The sequence below is a fragment of the Lissotriton vulgaris genome, chromosome 1_2 (assembly GCF_964263255.1).
Source record: "Lissotriton vulgaris chromosome 1_2, aLisVul1.2, whole genome shotgun sequence".
NCBI lineage: Eukaryota > Metazoa > Chordata > Amphibia > Caudata > Salamandridae > Lissotriton > Lissotriton vulgaris.
In genome coordinates this window covers 145,996,262-146,016,310 of record NC_141686.1, presented here as the reverse complement: position 1 = coordinate 146,016,310, position 20,049 = coordinate 145,996,262, and the positions used below count along the sequence as shown (strand labels likewise).

General features: G+C 44.6%; 1 protein-coding gene across 1 annotated transcript in view; it reads left to right on the top strand.

The window, feature by feature from the left end:
• AGBL3 (AGBL carboxypeptidase 3) overlaps positions 1 to 20,049 on the top strand; it is a 687,703-nt gene that overhangs the window by 186,494 nt on the left and 481,160 nt on the right. The gene's annotated exons all lie outside the window — the stretch shown is intronic.

Below are 20,049 nucleotides of genomic sequence, written 5' to 3'. Positions count from 1 at the left end.
AAACTAAGTTAGCTGGCATAGCATCCGGTAAAGAAATGTCTAATTTATGTTTTAATAGACATTGGGTATCTGTTCTGATGTTTGTATGAAAGCTATTGCCACTGTCCTGAACTAGGAACTGAAAAGGTTTAGGCCCTGATTTCAAGTTTAGGGTTACATTCCAATTCTGGTGCAAACTAGAGTTTTAACAGGGATTGGAATTGTGTGATACTAATCACACACTCACAGTTTTCCCATGGTAGATTCCAGTAGGTCAAATCTGTTGAAATTTATCGGAGGGGAAAAGACCCCTAGAAAAGTCAAAACATGTGCAGTTATTTCCCTTAAAACTTATTCTGCATGTTATGTTTAATATTCTTGTTGAACACTCAAAGAAGGAGGTATTTGCCACACATATTATGTACCACACCAAGCGGTAATGCAATTTAGCAGGTGTGGTAAATCCCCACTCTGTTCAGCCCATCTTGAAATTCAGACTTTATAAGTTATCCAGTACTGGATCTTTCATAGATTCACATGCCTGAATCATTACCGTCATCAAAATGGGAGTCCCACGGTACTATAATAAAGTAATATGTTAGTAAACATAGGCTATAATGGCACTAGGCCATGAATTTAACAGCCAATCTATGTTCTTTTAAAAAAAAGACCAAACTTTACCTATAACTATTCAGGTGACAACACCCTCTTAAACATGCCTCACAAAGGCTAGATTCCTCATATTTTCTACCGCCCGTAATGTTAAGGGAGTCTCGCTGGTTGAGCTCTGCTCAGTTTATTCTTCAAACTTACTGATTTCAGAAAAAGTCTTTTCAGGTCAGACAAATATTTCTTTGTAATATTACCTATGGATATTCTGACAATGTCAGAACATTCTAAGAAGGGATTATTCAGGCCATGTAACACATTTGGTAAAAAAAGACTTTACCTTGATGACTCTCATAAAAAGTGCATTTATTGTCTCTATCCTTATTGCACAGTCAAAGACTTTAAAATCTGTTGCCCTTTCTCCCCGAAGACCCTCAAAGACAGAGAGGGAAGACTTCTGTTGTGGTTACAGAGCCTTAAATCGAAGGAAACCCCAGTTTCTGAGGGTAACAGTGATGTTTCTTTGAGATCTGGCACATCTCACATAAAGGATAGATCCTCTGACAATGAGTCTTCTGAAACAACCTAAGAAGGCCTTTAAGAAATCCCACCATGAAGTATCTGGTCGTTCTAAAAGATCTCAGGAGAAATTACAGTCCATACCTTCCTCAAAGGTTCCTTCAGAGCCTACTACTCCATCTGAAAAACAAGTATCTGTTAAAATGTCTTCTAAATCCCTTCTGTCGACAACAGGAGCACTTGCTGTGAAAAAATCAAATATGTCTCCAATTTTCATACTGTTGGCGACGACGCCGTTGACGTCGTTCTCGTCGACAACATCGACTACCTTGATGTCTACCTTTTCTACGGCAGTGTCAACAGTGGTAATGTCATCGTCTCTGGCAGCGTCTACAATCATGGTAAATTGCAGATTGTTGTCGACTCCACTGTCTCCAGTCTTGTTGACAAAGCATTCATCTAAGCGTTCGTCTACGACATCAGTCGACAATGAAGAGGCATATTATGTTGACGAAGACATCCATGTTGGCAGATCTATTACAGAAAATATCTTAGAAGGAACTCTTGTAGACGGCAACAATCCTCCTCGACGGAGGTTGATATTTTCACATCTTTAGTACCGTTGGCACCTCTGGCGCCAGTGTCATGCCTCTCATATTCTGATAAACCTATTGCTGATGTGATTCTTCCATCTCACACATCTCCAAGCAAAGTGTCACTTTTTCCTCTGACTCATTTACTAGTTGAGGAATCTGAAGATGATAGCCCTTTCAGAGCTGCTCGTAGTCCTTCAGAATTATAAGTGAAATGACAGGAATATGATGATGATGATTACCAATATTATGAAGTGGATTGTCAAGAGTATCCTGCTTATATACCACAACATCAACAGGACCGTTCTATCCAGATGCCTCTGGATTTATTAGCCAACCTCCAAGACATGCTACCAGATTATAACAAACAGTTCCCAGAACCGCTTTCTTTTATGCCTACTTCTCGACTGCAACCATCAATACTGTCTCCACAACAAACATCACCTCCTCGGCCGCTGACATTGCAAATATCGGGTACTCCTCTGTCATCTCTACCATTGGCAGAACCTCCTGCTCATGACTCTTGACACTTCAGATGGTGATCAGGAAGAGCAAGGAGAGATCACGCATGCACTGTTAATGAGTAGGATGACTATCTGCTGACTACAAGAAACAAAAAGTTTTAATGAGGGTCCAAGGGCAGGATTAACGACCTACATACAGACACATGCCCCAATAATACGTATCTAACAAAATATCTGTTTGCAGAAGGGGGTCCCCTTTCTGCAAACAGATATTTTGTTAAATCTGTTAGCTCACGATACTGTTTTTAATATTGGGAGAACTGAGAGAAATCATTAAAGAATTCTTTGCTAATCTCTATTCATTTCTATCCAATTTTACATTATTTCACAATTTCTCACTCTACATTTTTTGCACTGCACTGCAAGTAAGTTACCCCGTCTTACTGAAAATATTTCCGGTATTACCTATATTTTAAAAAAAAACATATTTACCCCATGGTAATGGTCCGTCACAGCAACATCGAGTGACGGACAGCACTCTCTCCCGGGTTACGGAGAGCCCAAATGATGACTAGGGCAGTACAGAGTAGAAACTGATGGGTACTTTTTCCCAACTTGAGGAATGTAGTGTTTGTTGTCACATATCTGCATTACCACCTTTTCTTCGTCATCTTTATGGTGCCACTTATTTGTTTACACACCCAAACCCTTTCTTCCTCTTTGACCCCCAGACACTTTTTGTTGTTATATCTGCTAACTACACCATCTCTTCTGGTGGATTCATCGCTGGACGATATTGGTGGTTTCCATAACATCATGGAGAGGGCGGCAAAGTGTTTCCAGTTGCCTTTCTCTACCAAACACACTGTTTTCTTTACAACTTTAAAGAACCATCAAAAAATTTAGCAAGACCGATCACCGTTATAGATTTTATATGGCAGGAGGGAATAGGTATCATGAAAAACCAAGCCACAGTGGCGGCGGTTATGCCCAGATTGGATACAAAATATAAGGCACCGGATGATGCTCCAGCATGTCTTATTGGGCAACCAAGACAGGATTGAGTCATCAGTCAAGCAGCCCAGCGACGCTCCAGGAATTCTTGCTTCCCTATCACAACACCACCAGCTAGTCATGGACGTATTGGTAAATGCTATTCCAGCATGAAAGCAATTACAGTAAGAGCAGCATATTCTCTAGCACTTCTAGGTGGATTTGACAGACAATTGTGGTCGGATAGGACACAGTCTGTCGATCTACTTCTAGAGGATGTTAAACCTGATACCAAAAAGATTCTCTTGGAAGGCGAATGAGCTTCTTCGGAGATAATTGAATGTGCTACCGATATCTCTTCAACTGGTTTTCTGCAGCTAGCTGGAGCAGCAGTTCTTTGCAACATGGGCTGGTTAAAAGCAGCAATATTCAGGCAAGAAGTCCAGACAAAAATTTGGGATGTGCCCTATGACCGAGAAGCATTTTTCGGAAAACACATTGACGAAACTCTGCTAACTTTTAAAGAGGATACTGACACCGCCAAGTCCTAGGAAAATTACATTTCGAAAACAACCTTTTCGTGGGAATTGAGGAAAATGTTCCTACTCTTACAGAAGAAGGTTACAACATTATAGACTACAAGATCAGTCTTATCAAGAACAATACAAGCCATAATATGCGGAACAGTACAGACAACCACCTGCAGTGGCTTACAAACAGCCAGCAAAATAAAAACAGCCTACCAGGGCACGAGATGTCACTAGAAAGCAATGATCTTTCTCTTGTGCCTGCTACTTACCACAATCTAGGGAGCAACCAGGGGGTCGTCTTTCTCATTACATCCACCAGTAAGTAAGTAAGTCTTTATTGCTTGATTAATTAAAATCTTAGCAGTCCATACAGCTATAAAAACACATATATAACACAATTTATTATTTCCTTAAAAACAGAGTTACTATGTTCTAAAATCAAGAGTTTAGCTGGCTAAAAATACGTATGATAAAATTATAGTAAACTTCATAATTCAGGCGAAGACTATGTGCGAGTCCCAGGTACTGTGTACATAGATCTAATGGTCGATTGTTGGATCGTGGCCCGCTAGTCTTAGTGTCTATGCGCGATGGGGGTCATGAGCAGACACCGGACAGAAAGGCTTGGGCGTGGGGGATTGTACTCAGGTTTCTGCGCATAGTTTTGTTTGTGCTTCTTTCATAAAACAGACAAAACTGCAAACTAGTCTAACGTTGGCCCCATCAAAGCACGCCTTCACTGCCTGTCTGCAAGACCGGATCTGCATTTCATTTATATGCGGCTTTAACAACTCTCTCTTCTCCCGGTCTAGAGACTTGCATATACACAGAAGATGCAACACGTCTTCTTTGGTTTCTCCACATAATCTGCAGAGGGTGGTTGGAGATGAGCGTTTCCAGGGGGGCATGTGGGTTTTGACAGCTAAAACCCCCATCCTCAATGCCAGGAAGCTTTCCTTTAGTATTCCGGAGAAGCTGGTGCCAAAGTACGATTGTGGTGAGCATTTTGAATAACTTTGAATCACGAACCAGCTGTGGACCCTCTTATTTAAGCATGCTTGATCTTTTTTAGTAGAGACGAGCTTTATCGACTTATTGACCAGGACTTTGACGTTGTTAAATGGAAGTCCTGACTCCCAGATGTTCTCCAGGGCTAACACGCTGATCCCTGATTGAAGATAAGCCTTAGCGGGGGAGTTGTTTTTCCTTGATATTTCCTTCCATAGAAATGAGTTCAGCGATCCGGCCGCGGCGCTCTTTATTTTGTACCAGATTTTTACATACGCGCCCTTCCGGCTTATTGCCTGGTTAAGTAATCCGAATTCGAGCCTTAGTTGCGCTAGTGAAGTATATTTTGGAAACTTGAATATTATTCTTAGCTCTTTGGCGACTGTTTTATCCAGGGTTGTTTTGTCCTTCCCTCGCATGGCCTCACTGCTGTAGGTTTTCATTGGTAGTAGCTTTGCTCAAAGCACTTCGAGCAGCGGGAGCAGGTTTGGTCCGGTTATTTTGTTTTAAAGGTTTTTTAAAGTGATTGCTAGGAGGGTCCCTAGCCTTTGAATTGCCTCTTTTTGTTGGTCATACGACCCCTTTTTGTCGAAGATTATTCCTAGGTATTTATATTCTCTGACCACTTCGAGTTCACTCTCGCCCAGCTGCCATTTTGGTCGTTTTTTTGCGCTGCGCTGGTTTAGCACCATTGTCGACTTTTCTAGGTTTATTTCTAACCCGTTGTTTGTAGCAAAGTTATTTGTAGTATGAAGTAAGTGCTGTAAGCCGACTGTAGTTTGGCTGATTTAATATCAGGTCATCAGCATACAATAAATTTGAAAGGGGGAAGCCGCCCAGATTTGGTGCATGATGGTTGCAGTTATCTAGTTTGGTTGAGAGGTCTGCCACAAAGAGGTTAAATAGGGTTGGAGCAAGAACGCAAGCCTGCTGTAAACCTTTGGTCATTGGAATCCGCCTGGACACGATCGTGCCGCTCCCCAGTTTTATTTGAACCCATGTCTCAGTGTGTAATAGAATGAGTTGATTCAGGAGAGCGGAAGGGATTTCCCATCGAGCTAGCTTTGACTATAATTTTCCTCTGTCTATGCTGTCAAAAGCGGCTTTATAGTCGATGAAGCAGACAAATAGTGGTTTTCTTGTTGCTTTTGTGCATTCAGCTAGGAGTGAGAGGGCCAGAATATTTGTGGTGGTTCCTAATTTTTGCTGGAACCCTGTTTGATTGATTGGGATTAATTATTTTTTCCCTGGCCAGTATAAGGCCTGCTTAGTATTTGGCCTCAATGTCGATAAGAGCAATAAGCCTATAGTTGTTTGGGTCACTCTTACAGCCTTTTTTATAAATAGGGGAGATAATAGAGCCTTTCCACGACTCTGGGATTAGTCCTGTGTCTGCGATGTTGTCAAAGAGTGGTAGTAATGCGCTGGACCAGTATTTTGGGTCTTGTTTGTATAACATTGGTGGCCAACCGCTGGGCCCAGGTGCTCCCTCTAGATGGCTTTGCTGAATTCTGCTCTTGATCATTTTTGGAGAGAAGCTGAGTGGTCATCCATTCAATTGGATGGGTCGGGGGGGGGGGGGGGGGGGTTGTGCGATGTGATGCTCAGCTGTTTTTTGCAGATTGCTATGTGGATCTACATTAAAGTAAGTTTGCAAATATTTTGTCCAAACGTCCTCTGTTATGTGTGAGTTAATCTCAGGTGCCAATGGGTTCTCAATGCTCTTAACCGTTTGCCAGAATCTTGCGCTGTTATTAATTTTAGCGTCGTACAGTAATTTAGCCCAGAGTGATTCCTTGTTGACATTTTGTGCTCGCCAAATAATTTTCTTTTTCCTAGTCAGAAGCTTTCTTAGTGCGTCTACAGTTCCGACAATCGGGTTGTCTTGGCGGAGGGAGCGGATCGCTCTGATTATGGCTCCCTTTATTTGTCTTAATTCGACATGCTGACTCAATGAGAGATGGATGGCACTGGCTTGTTTCCGCCCTGACGCTTTGTTTTTGCTGATACTCTCTTTTTGCTTGTTGTGCGGCTGCCGAGGGGGCGGATTGACCTAGAGCTTTGGTGAAGATTTCCCAGGCGTGGACGGTGTTTCCTTGGGAGGGTTTATTTTCCTCCCACAGTGTTTTTGCAGCGGCTGATAGCTTTTCTGGTTCGCGTATTTTGCATATAATTCTCCTGTGTTGGTATCTCAACATTGGATGGGAGTCTAGATTTGTATATGTTAAGGCGGTGCCCTGTATACCAAGAGTGAGTGCTGTGGTCAGACACCCCGATCCTAAAGTCCATTGTTAAACCAAAAAAAGTGGTAGAGCGAGGAAGGTGTAATCAATTGCAGTGTTAACTGAGTTTCTGTGGAAGGTTGGGGCTTGGAGTCTGTCCCCTAGCATGCAGCCGTTTAACGCTACCAACAATAAACTTTCCAGCTGTCTCAGCAAATCCTTCGAGGTCTTAGTTGGTTTGCCCCACTTGTAGTTGTCCTGGGAGTGGATCCCCATGCTCGCTGTTTGTCGTCTTCTGGGCTACCTTGATCAATGCCCTCGGCAAGGAACATGTTAAAGTCACCTTTTATAATGTAGCTCGAACCTTCCTCCTCTGTTATTAGCTTTGTGAGTTTGAGTATTAGTAGTATAAAGTAGCGCTATACCAGAAAACCCGTCGCCCTCATGGAGACATAACTCAACTACAAAGGGTTAATTAATCCTCAGATAAATACCCAGGCGCTCAGCCTCTTGTATACGCAGAGGTGTGTGTAACTCCAAAGTATCTGTATGGTGCTACTGGCAAGCGGGAAAACCCTATAACCGCTCACAAGTGTGTCTATAAATAGACACACAAATAACTAGTAGCAAGAAATGCCTATGCACACATAATCAACAATCCTTAACATTCGTAGCTATACATTAACAGTGAAAATATATGGAAACAAAGATAACAGTAATCATTGATTCTTTAAGCGTTAGATTTCTCGCAGATTTTTAATCGTTCCAAAAGCCAGCCGACACGTGTTTCGTCGCGTTAGGAACAGAGTTAACGCGACTCCTCAGGGCTGGAAAAAGTTACAAAAAATATACAATGGAACATCTGATAGATCAAACATACTCGTATATAGCATACACAGCATCTAAAATACCAAGTGCATCAGAGCATAAAAAAGTGGTGCCCAGTGAATATGTTACATATGGTGACAATTGGCCAAAAGATGGTTATGGCAACACATGTAGTTCCAACCGGTCCTACACGTACAAGCATGAACGCTACATCTACCATATAGAGCGTCCCAAAAATAACCATTAGTGAGGACATTGGTCACCCAAGACGCACCCGTGCTCAATGCAACGCAACGCGTGCCCCTATCCTAAAATATCAGGTGATCTGATTTTCACGTCCTCCCCAAAAAGGAGAGCCTCTTATAATGGCATACCTTGCGTCCGTATCGCAAATCGGTCAAGGTCCGTCAGAAAAATAAGGTGAAAATAGAGAAAAAGGGGGGTCAAAAATACAAGGAAAGACTGATGAGTCTTACAAAAAACACACTTTCAAAGTAGGTGCAGGACGTGTGAATAAAAGTTGTAACAGGGCTCACCGCTCCACCGGTGTCAATTCCGACCCGGCGGGGCCCGTTGCCGTCAGTAATCGAAAAGAGATAAATCAAGATTCCAAGTCTAAAAACCTACAGCAGGGGCGGGGACAAGGATACAAAAAAGATAAAAACTCCAAGTCAGCTTCCAGTAAAGCTGGTGAATTCAAGCTCCGACCCCCGTGTTGAAACGGCTGTTTGATCGTGTTATAATAAAAATCCTACCGTAACACAATATGTTTGTCCTCCTAGAAGCCAGTTAAAAGTGAAACACAGCCGTAAGTGGTAATTATAGCTGCGACTACGAATACATAGGCGCTCTGTAAAAAATAAACATATAAAACCACATGATATCCAATGGCACTCTTGTGCATGACTCCAAGATTCAAGAGCTGCCTTCTACAAAGTCAGTTGAAAGCACTAGATTATAATATCTCTAGGCACCCAGTGCGTATGATCAGAGGAATGTTACCTTGCAATATTTAAGTTCAATCCTACAAATCCAGGGAACCTCAAGCCTTGCTGAAGTGGATGGCTTGCAGCATGCGTGACTCTATCGACGAAAAAATGTAAGGGCAAGTATCAAAAAACACGTTCTGAATTGGCCTCGTCGCGGTCTGCGCATACATTCAGGCAGTTTCTACTCACACAATAGTAGAGATCAGTCCTGTTAGAACTGGGATTTCTGGTTGGCTAAGGCTTACGCCAAAGCCAGGCAGAAACCACAATTCTAGTCAGGGCAAGGGAGTCACATGCCAAGATAACCCCTGCTCACCTCCTTGGTAGCTTGGCACGAGCAGACAGGCTTATCCCGCAGGCAATGTGTAAAGCATTTGCGCACGCACACAACAGCAACAACATCCTGGCACACCACAAAAGGAACCCCACACAAGGTTATATAAATATAACTTTTGTATTGTCAAAACACATCAGATAGTAATCACACAATATTCATTGTGTCAATTGTGCACGGGCAATATTCACAAAGGATTATTTACAGGACAGGGCCACATGGGCCACTGTCAGAATCAACACTTAGCAGAAATAGCACTTCTATAACATAGAATAAGTATAACACAAAATAACAATTATAGATCACAACCAGTAACCACTGGTAGCAGGTAGGTACACACTACACAATACTAATAACCATAGGCCTAGATCACGCATGGACACATACATAACCTCTCTAGTATAAATTATACTAGGCAAAACACAACCACCTAAGACTAAAATACATTTAGGGGTATAGGTCAGAAGCATTACACATGATACATCAAAATATTCAGAGGTGTAGGGAAGGAAAACACATGATGCATAAACATACATAGGTAAAATAACCTCATAATCACATTGCGCAAACATCACCTTAGGCAATTACTATCATAAACATAGTAAAATCACATTACGCAATAATCACATACCAGCCCCCTGGCCAACTGGTCATCTCAAGAAAGGGGCTCAAAAGCCCTGTGTTCAGAATGTCAGGGCGCGCTGCCAATGCAGCACCAGTCAGGGGTGCGCCACCGGCGCAAACCTAAAGGTTGCAGCTGCCCACTCTTTGCTGGGCAGCTGAGAACAGTCACAAGGCCTAAACGTTGCAGCTGGCACTAAGTGCTGCGCAGCTGTAGAAGGCCTGGCACCACTGTGCCATCTCTGTCCCTCCCAGGGACTCTCTTTCTCCAATTGCGCCTAAACGGTGCAGCTGCCCACTACTTGCTGGGCAGCTGAGAAACAGCAAACTGCGACAGGGGCCCTCACTAGCCCCTCTGGACAATACTGCGCCAAACATGGGGAGCCCTCTAGACTCTAGAAAACAACTGGAGGAGAGGGAGCCACCTAGGCTCCTGGTTTAAACAGGCCCCCTGGCATTGGAGCCCACTGGCTCTTGTACAGAACAGCACATGCCATGTGTTGGAGCCACCAAGGCTCTGGAAACTAATGGGGGCGGGAGAGCCACCTGGGCTCCTGAGACAACCATGACCCCTGGCACTGTGGAGCGCATGAGCTCCTTAAATAACTTGCCCCATCGTTGGAGCACGTCTACTCTACCAATGACTTTGCCCCCCAGGGAGCACACTGGCTCCTCACACAACGAGCGGGGGCCCCTCTGAGCACAGAAAAATCGGGCATGGCCCGCAAACAAAACATGCCCCGTGCGCTGGAGCCCTCAGGCTAAAAAAATAATAATATCGCCAGCACTGTTGGAGCAGCCCGCTGCCTAGGAACTAACACCCCCGAACCCTCCCCTTACCGGGCTCCGGCACGGGGACTCTCCTCCTGATGCGTAGGGCTCTGCCAGCAACACTCCTCATAGGCCGGGGGGGGCAGGCACCGGCAATGTTCCTCGGGCCCCCTCCGCTCCCGTCTCCATACCTGCTGGGCTATCAGGACAGGAACCGGGTTAAGACCGGCTCCACCATCAGACTCACGGAGCCCCCCAGCCCTCCTTTACTCACCGGGCATCTCTCGGGGGACTCCAGCATTCTCCTCCTCGGCTTCTCTACTGGAGGCGGCAATACGCGGCATCACCCGGGCCCCCTCCTGGGACCCGAGACTCTCCTGGACACCACTGGATTAATCCCTCCATGCCGCAGCCGCCATGCTTCTTCTCTCCCCTACGCCGCACAGCTTCCGGTCCTGCCGCGGCCCCGCCCTGTCACTGGCCAACTCGCCTGACTTCCCGGGCGGCCGCGGCCGGGCTGCAGCGGCAATTCCGAGGCACAACGAGGGGTGGGCACCCTCGCAGCATCGAATTAAAAATAAAGGGGCAAATATACGGCGTGGGCAGCCGCTTGACATCTAAATAATAAAAATAGCGGCTCTCATCATCCCTGGGGGGAGAATCCTTAAGCTGGACTAACCATGAAAATAAGCACAGTGCTCCCAGGGCACTAAAGTAAAATAAAGCGCTCCCATGCTGCAGAAGATCCTTTTCTTCTCTGGGAGCTGGGAGTAAAGGCAAAGTTCCAAAGAAATAACTGGAATAGAAAGTAGCCCCAGGGTAAGGAAAAGTCCCTCAGGCATCCAGGGGCTGGGCAGAGCCCAGGGAGGCAAGCCTTCCCCTGGGCCCAAGCAGCAGCACGCCCCTGGCAGGATTCAAGTCATAAACAAGAACATTTTGTAAGGGGACACAGCCCCTTTTTATACAGTAAAATCCTTTGTCTAGCAGGGTGCAGGCAATGTGAGAACCAGCTACAACTGGTTATAGGGAACTCCTTTCACTGGCCAGGCTAGGGACATCAGACGCACCACAAGGGTTGGAGCCAGCATTGTGGAGGGAAAACCCAGCCCTATTCATGCCCAGGTGCACCCCTCCCCTCACATCAGCATGCTAATCTCAACACTCACCACTGGGCAGACCCATCCAGACTCCTGGAGCTAGGCTCCAGCCAATCACAAGCCAGACACAAATTACACAAACATGCCAACTTCTAGAAATGGCACTTCCACACTAGACACGTTCATGCCGCATACATCATTACGCAGCATTCAATCTCACGAGTTCGCACATACCAAACTCGACCCTGCACTCCCCACACATCAGGAACTACCATGGTCACACATATTCCCCATGCATTCCTATGGGAGGGCAGGTCACTCTCACCACACACACAGAGAGCACACACACTTTACACTGGACCACAGTGAAAAAGTGCGCAGAGACCCAAAATCACCAACACCAGGTCACAGAAACAGGCTAGGAAACAGCAAAAAGTTTCGGGGTGAACCTGCCAAAAAGGGCCAGGTCCAACAAGTCCGTTCCGTGTCGGGTTCCCGGTTCACTGCCAACTGTATGTTGTGACATGTGACCGGAAGACCCAAACTTAAGCGTCCTCCCGGCAATGGGAAAACCACACCCCTGGCCGGGAGACTAGACTGTAAAAAACCCGGAAATAGGGTATCATTGTTGTTCCACGGCCATAACTGAAGCGACAACAAATTAAATAACGACCCGCAATGAATTCTAAAAGATGGCCAGATGTCCGTGCCATAAAGATTCATGATATATTCTATCCCCAATTCGAGACACACCACCTCTTGGAACCGTCACCTCCTGTGCATATCGCTGCCCGGTGATGTGACATTCCATATCATAGTCTTTCTTCCATTTTTGACCAAATGTCCTATTTACAAAGTTTGCATGAATATAAACAATATAATTCCTTTACACGTTATTCATGGTCATTAGCAATTCATATACAATTGTGTTTCATTATTCAAACGAAACTCCGTCTTCCTATCGTAATTTCCATAAATATGAACCATGTAAGTCTTCCATGCATTCTTCCTAGCTATTAGCTTTATGGCATTTTCGACATAACATTGCCAAAGACGGTGACTTAGCAAGAGAGATGGACATACATTGGCAGACTACTCACCAACTGGAAGCTACAGACTCAAGCTAAATCGATGCAAGGGTTGCAGTAGACACTGTATTCGACACAATTGGAAGCGATGCAAGGGATGTCGTATACACTGCGACACACGCAATTGGAAGCGATGCAAGGGTTGCACAACTGAACTCGAGCAGAAAAAAACAACAATGTCGGCAGGGGTGGTAAAAGTTCAGCAGGGCTGTGGGAAAAGCTCCAGAACGTTGGCTGTAGGAAAAATTCCAGAAGGTTGGCGATTAATAAATACATCGAAATGCGATGATTGGTTGAAGCAAACAGTCAGGAAGCGATCTATTGGATGAGAAAAAGAGTGAGACTTGTGATTGGATGAGAAAAAGAGTGAGACTTGTGATTGGTCAGAGGTGAAAGGGGGTAAATCAATTTATGGTGCACATCACAGGGGCATAATATGCGCATGCACACCATTACTGCGCATGCGCAAAACGAGGGGGGGTACAGAGCTCGATAGTACACCGGCATGCGCGCTATCAGCCTGGCGTAGCCAGTTTTAGCGCTGGCACAGCGGAGTGAGATAGTGGCACATTAAATTGAGTGACAATGCATTTTAGTGCGGTGATGCGGAACACCACACTGAAATGCGTTACAATCACACCTGATGCGTGATACTTGGCACACCTGTGGAATACACGTTATTATCCTCCACTGCGCAGCCACAATTTAATCTATTTAGATCTTTTTCGGGCACATTTATGTTTAAATAGTTGCATATGCCTTTACTGCCACCTTGTGCATAATACTCCAAACTGCACTCGCCAACAGTTGTTCTTAAAAGGTTCTGACACAGCGATTGTGTTATTGCTTTCATTACCGCTACTTCGAGTGCAAGGGAAGGGCTTTTCCGTGTAGAGGTCCAGGGGCACTTTCTTTACGGCTTAATTACTATGTTCACACAGGTTTGTGATAGTATAAATGCCTCCTAGGAGTGTTTCAGTTCCTGTACCGATCTCCCCTCACTCTTTTTACTTCCACAGTCACTTGATCGCCTTTGAGGGCCCAAAATAATCATTACCACCGGCTGGTGAGGAAAAGCTTTTAATGACTTAAACAGAACCACAATCTACGGATGTGAGTTGGAGCTGTTGGCTGACACCTCCCTGAATATTGCTGCAAAGTTGGACGTGCGGAATATAGAACTTCAAATTGTTCGGCTGTCACCCTATCACCTTTGTCCTGATGAAGACCCGCCTCTGATGCTTACTAATCTGCACTACTATTAAGGGTCGAAAGGTCGACGTTGTTGTCTTAATTAGTCCACGCAATTCCCTGACCAGAAAAGAAAATTATATCTTGCATTCGGATTTATGCAATTAGTTGTGGACTTTCATTCTAAATATTGTTTGTGTGTAAGTATATATGTTATTTATGTCACCTATGTACAGCACTTTGTCATTTATCACTACCAGTCACTAATTGTACCACACTGCCATTGGCTCATTCGCCGTGTGTGTTTCCTGTCACAGACAGCCTTTTTCAATTCTTTTCATTGATTTGCATATATACAAGTACAAAGTAAAGAAATACACCCTTTGACATAAATTGGTTGTTTTTTCTTGGTGTGTTACTTTGTTATATGACTAAAGCATATTTCCTTTAATGTACCTAGTGCAAATCAGTTGATCACCCCGTCAGAACCATTGTTCTCTTTAGTATAGATCTACTAGAGCTGAAGGCTCTGTTCTCATTCCTCCCTAGAATTGCAGGCTCTTCCGTACGGACAATACCACCAACATGCACTACCTGAACAAACAGGGAGGGACAAGATCAGGTGCTCTATCACATCAGGCGCAAACAATTTGGAATTGGGCCTTGCAGAGCAATGTAACACTGAAACATATTCCAGGAGTATCCAATGTGATAGCAGACACTTTGAGCAGACTAACAACCAGTTATCACGAGTGGGAACTCGATCTCCAGGTTCTGCTGGAAATATTCCTTAGCTGGGACCCACAGCATCTTGATCTATTTGCAGCCAAGCGAAACAAGAAGTGCTTATACTATGCAATATATCATCCCCAGAAAGGATCCTGGCTAAATGCCTTTTTGATTGAATGCTAAAAATATTTGCTTACGCTTTCCCCAAATTCCTTTGATACCAAGATTACTCAGAAAAATGAAGGAGATCCATGCAGATTTATCGTCATTGCTCCACAATGACCTGCAATTCTGGTACATGGAGCTTCTTCTATCAGACCACCTCACATTCCTCTGACAACCACTCCAACGTTGACTCTGCATGAACAGGGGCTATATACTACCTACCATGAGTTCGAAACCTTCGATATCTCAAAGACCGTAGAGAAATCCTCACTAAAGCGGATTCCACTAGCAAATTAAAAAAACTAAAGTGGGAACTTTTCTGTATCTAAAAGAGACCGTATTTATAGATCTCTTACCTTAGAATTACCATCAAGGTAAGTAACTTGTTTGTATGGTGTTAAGAAAAAGAATTACATCCATTCCTCTCTATACCAGTGCAGATCTTCCCATATCTTCTTCAGCTAGCTAAGTCTGGCCTTGCACATTAATCAATAAAAGTAAACTTAGCAGCGATTTCTCGCTTTAGGAGATCGGTAAACTCATCTGCTCTCTGGTCCACAAGAATTAAGCAGTTCCTCAAGTGATTCTTTAGAAGTTTTCCACCTGTGAAGGAACTTCCTCCTTCTTGGCATCAAAATGTTACATTAGGTCAATTAATGAAAGGCCCTTTTGAGCCAATCCACAAAACAGCATTGAAATATCTTTCTTGGAAGACGCCATTACTATTAACATTAACATCAGCTAGACGAGTTAGTGAATTGCAAGCATTCACTATAAAACAACCATTCATGCAATTCAAAAAAGACAAAGTGATGTTAAGGACTAATTCTAAATTCATTCTAAAAATACCTTTGGATTTCCACCATAATGAACCTATTGTTTTAAGGACATTTTTCCAAACCCTCAAACTGTTTCTAAAAGGTCTCTACACACCTTAGATGTTAAAAGCGCATTAAGTTTTATTTGCACAGAGCAAGGCAGTTCCTCAAATCTGATCAGTTATTTATCGCCTATGGCAATTTGCGTAAAGGACTACCAGTCTCTAAACCTTCCATTGCAAGATGGATTGCAACAGCCATTCAATTCTGCCATAATGCAGCAGGGTGACCTTTAACTACTCAAGGTAAGGCGCATTCAACAAGAGCTGTTTCTACATCCATGGTTCTATTTGCTGGTGTGCAGTTTCAGCAAATCTGCAGAGCGGCAACATGGTCCACCAGGGATACCGGTACCCAGCATTACTGTCTGGATGCTGCAGACAAAGATGAGATGGCCGTGGGACAAATTGTGTTGCACCATCTATTTCAGTAAGGTTAGCCTTTTATCAGTTTCTTTTCCCCACCATCCGCTACTATTATGTTGGTATTATTATTATTCTTCATTTTTTTTTAATGACTATTGAGAATATTTGCATTATTATTGTATGCTATTATTTTCCCATCTTTACGGCTAACCTAATCTGATTCAAGCATGTGAATCTATGAAAGATCCAATATCGGAGAAGAAAATAAGTACATTTTTACCTATAACTGTAGTTCTCCAGTATTGGTCTCTTTCATAGATTCATATGCAACCTACCCTCTTCCCGTAGAGGCTTCCCCTTACACTTAGGAGTTATATTTATTCCCACTTGTGCTCGAAAATCTGAGGGATCTAGCTTCTGTGGGGAGTGTTTCTAGTGAGTGCTGTCGCCTGATTGGTTATAGGTCAAGTTTGGTCCTTTTTTTTTAAAGGACATAGATAGGCTATTAAATTCATGGCATAGTGCCATTATAGCCTCTGTTTGCTAACCTCTTGCCTTATTATAGTACCGTGGGACTCCCACTTCGATGACGGGGAATGATTCAAGCATGTGAATCTATGAAAGATACCAATACTTGAGAACTGCAGTTACAGGTAAGTAACTTATTTTCTTACCCATGATTGACAGTGACTAATTGTAGAAAATGCTTTATCACTCCCCATATCTTTGGACTGACGCTGCTATTTTGTTTGTACTCTGTGCACTGGGACTCTCCTAACCAGGCCCCAGTGCATGTGCTTTGACCCCTTAAAGCATGTTAAAGTTGGCTGCATTAATAATTGGCATATGTTACTTACCTATAAGTCCCTAATATATGGTACAAACTGTACCCAGGCCTGTAAGTTGAATGTCACTAGTGAACTGCAGCACACATTGTATCACCACTAGCATTCAAATTATGACTGCAGGGCTACCACTGTCACCGGTCTTTGTGTTTTAAAACAAACTTCTTTTGACAGGCTAAACATTCCTTTTAAATATTGAAAGACACCCCTAAGTTAGCCTTTATGCCCGTAGGCCAGGACGGATGGTATTTAAAAGTAGGACATGTAAAAGTTTAATGTTAATCATGTATTCACAGTGAGAAGGCATCAAAAGCTATTTTCATTGTAGCAAGGTTAACTGTTCATAGGAAACCATATGGAGGTAATACTGAAATGAAATAGTGTTATCCCCATGTAGGAAACAGCTACAAAGTTATTTCTTGGACTTTTTAAAATATTTAATACAAGCCCAATTTATTGGTAAAGTCGGATTTCTAATAAACATTTAGCAAAGGGTACTTTTAAAAAGTCACCTTTTACCTGCCTAAATCCTATACAAGCCTATTTGCATGAGCTTCTAACTGCCTCCCTAGAGCTAATTAGTACCTTGCTGAGTTGTGAACTTGCATTCAGAGCTGAGGAAACTTCTTGGGTGTGGTGAGGTGTGCCGTTCCGCTGACAATATGACCAACTGGGCAGTGCCCAGGATTTTAATTAACTTCAGACCTGTCACAGGCAGATTTAGCTAATACCTGGGTCTGCACCCTCATGTGTCCTTCTCGCCAGCCAGGCACCAATTCCAGTGGGGGAGAAGCTGCCCCCAGAACTGGTTTGAAGTGACCACAGAGGAGGGGTAGCTCATTTCACGGCCTTACCTCTCGGCACAGGAGTTCCTCACAGAGTAAGAACCGTTCTGCCATGTTGGATTTAGGTAGAGAGGATTTCTGTGGGATTGTTTGCAGCAGGGCACATCGAAACCGCTGCAAAAGTTGTTAGGGTTACCACTAAATACCTTTTCCCAATTGGTTTGTCACCCCCGCCCACAGTCTAGTGCCAGGATTAAATGTGCCACCACTAGGCACCCACCTCAGAACATTACTGGACCTATGGAAGGCAGAAGAAGAACTGCACCTGCTGTTGATTCCTGTGAGGAGACCTGAAAGGGTGGACCTGCTCCTACTTGTGTCCAGGACAAAAATGTGGCCTGCTTGGGTTATTTGTATGACCCTCTGTTAAGCTACAGGTACACAAGGAGCTGCTGGATGCCCTTTTCCTAAAGAGCCCGAATGACCACTTCTAACTTGAACTGGACCTGGCCTTAGCTATCCCACCTTGCCTGGACCCTGCGGGTGGCTTATGTCGGAACTAGTCTTGACCTGTGGGAAGGGCGGGGGGAGTCTTCAACACTGAACATGGCAGCTGCTTTTGAACTGTGCTGAGCTCCTTTGTCTCTCTGCAAACATACACACCAGATCTGAAGTCAGAGGACAGTCACAGGCTGTGTCTGCCAACTGTGACAGCTTTATTGAGCCCGAGACGATCTCTCAGCTCTCCGTGTGGCATCCCAGAGCAGCAGGCTGGCCCGAGGTGGATGAGGAACAGGTCGGATACTTTACGCTGGGGGATGCAGTGACGGGCGAGCGAGAGTGGCCTCGCTTTTTGAAAGCATTGGATGGGCTGTGGGCTTGGAGATTACAGCCCTCCTCTCTGGAGAATACCCTGCCTTACTGGGACTTGCTGCTTAATGACTGAGGCTGCAGAGGGACTGTTGGTAAGGCCACGTGGAGGGTGGCAGCCTCAGGCCTGGATGACTGGGGAGGCCTCGGCAGAGAGAACATGCTGACCTGCCTGTCTGACGAGGTCTGGACCTTGTGATTGTTGCGCTGTGGTACTGGGGGGTTTCTGACTGATAGAGATACACATCCAGAAGCAATTGAGGGGTACCTAATGCAGGGTGCCTCCTAATCCACCTGAGATACAATTTTGCAACATCCTGAGAGGCACATAGTGACCGGCACTGGTACCTGAGTAAGGGGGACCGTGGGCCATGTCACATGTAGCTGGCAGACACAGTAGAAGATATAGATGCAACGCACTACGGGGGCCCTCAGCAAGACCGCTCAAGTAGGGGAGGTGGAGCGGGAGCACAGCTTACGGCAAGTCGACCACTGCCTGAGATTGTGACAGGAGATGGGGCATCCCCCTCCACCACCCAGTGATCAGTCAGCAGCCATCATACAGGCCATCTATGACTCCTGTTCCAAAATTGTAGAAACAGACCTCTTCTTGTTGCTCCAAGATCTGCACTACACTGCAGCAAGGGTCACAGCGTTGCAGGGAATTATATCAGAGACAGAAGACACGTTGAAGACTTTACACAGTACAGTATCAGACCGCAAGCGGCAGGTGCACCAGCTGTAGGCGAGGGCGAAAGATGTGGAGGTGCGCTCCCGCCATAACAGCATCCAGATTGTGGGTATATCTGAAGGATCAGAAAGCACCTTTGCAACATGTTTTGTAGCAGTCTGGATATAGACCTTGATCCTCAAAGGTGAACTGGCAGCTTGTTATGCAGTTGAGTGGGCCCACAAGTCACCCCTGCCAGGGGACCCACTGCACCCTATAGTTGCCAAGGTGCACAACTTTTCAGACAGCGATATGAGGCCTCCTGAAACATGGACAGGCTATTTGTGCAATTCAGCATGGGTCATGGTATTTCCAGACTATACCTAGAAGGTTCAACAACAAAGATGTTAATTTCTGGAGGCAAAACAGCTAAGGGCCCTGCAGATCCAATACATGATGCTCTTTCCAGCTCACATCAAAGTAATTCTCAACAATAACTCTCTTATTTGACACACTTCAGGATGCCTAGTCGTGTACGAAAGAGAGACCTACCTTTCGACATGCCTCAACCCCAGGCCCCAGGACTCTGGCAGGCTTTAAGGCCATCAGGAGCTGTCAGAGGATTAGATCCTGCATGGAGAAACTCCAACACCTTCGAATGGTGGACCCTCAGGATCCAGCCCTACATGGTCCTGACCCAGACTGTTACTAAGTATCTTGATTGATCTAAATGCAGTATTCAGTCCAGATTTGCTAAATTGCGAGAACTATGTAGCAGAAGCATCCCATCCCGATGGACATTCTCATTTTCTCTTTCCTTTTCTTGATTTCAGGTCCTGTGTGCTATTGACACTTGCTTGATTTGAGTGATGGAGATGTGGAGGGAAGGCTTGGGAAAAGGGTACA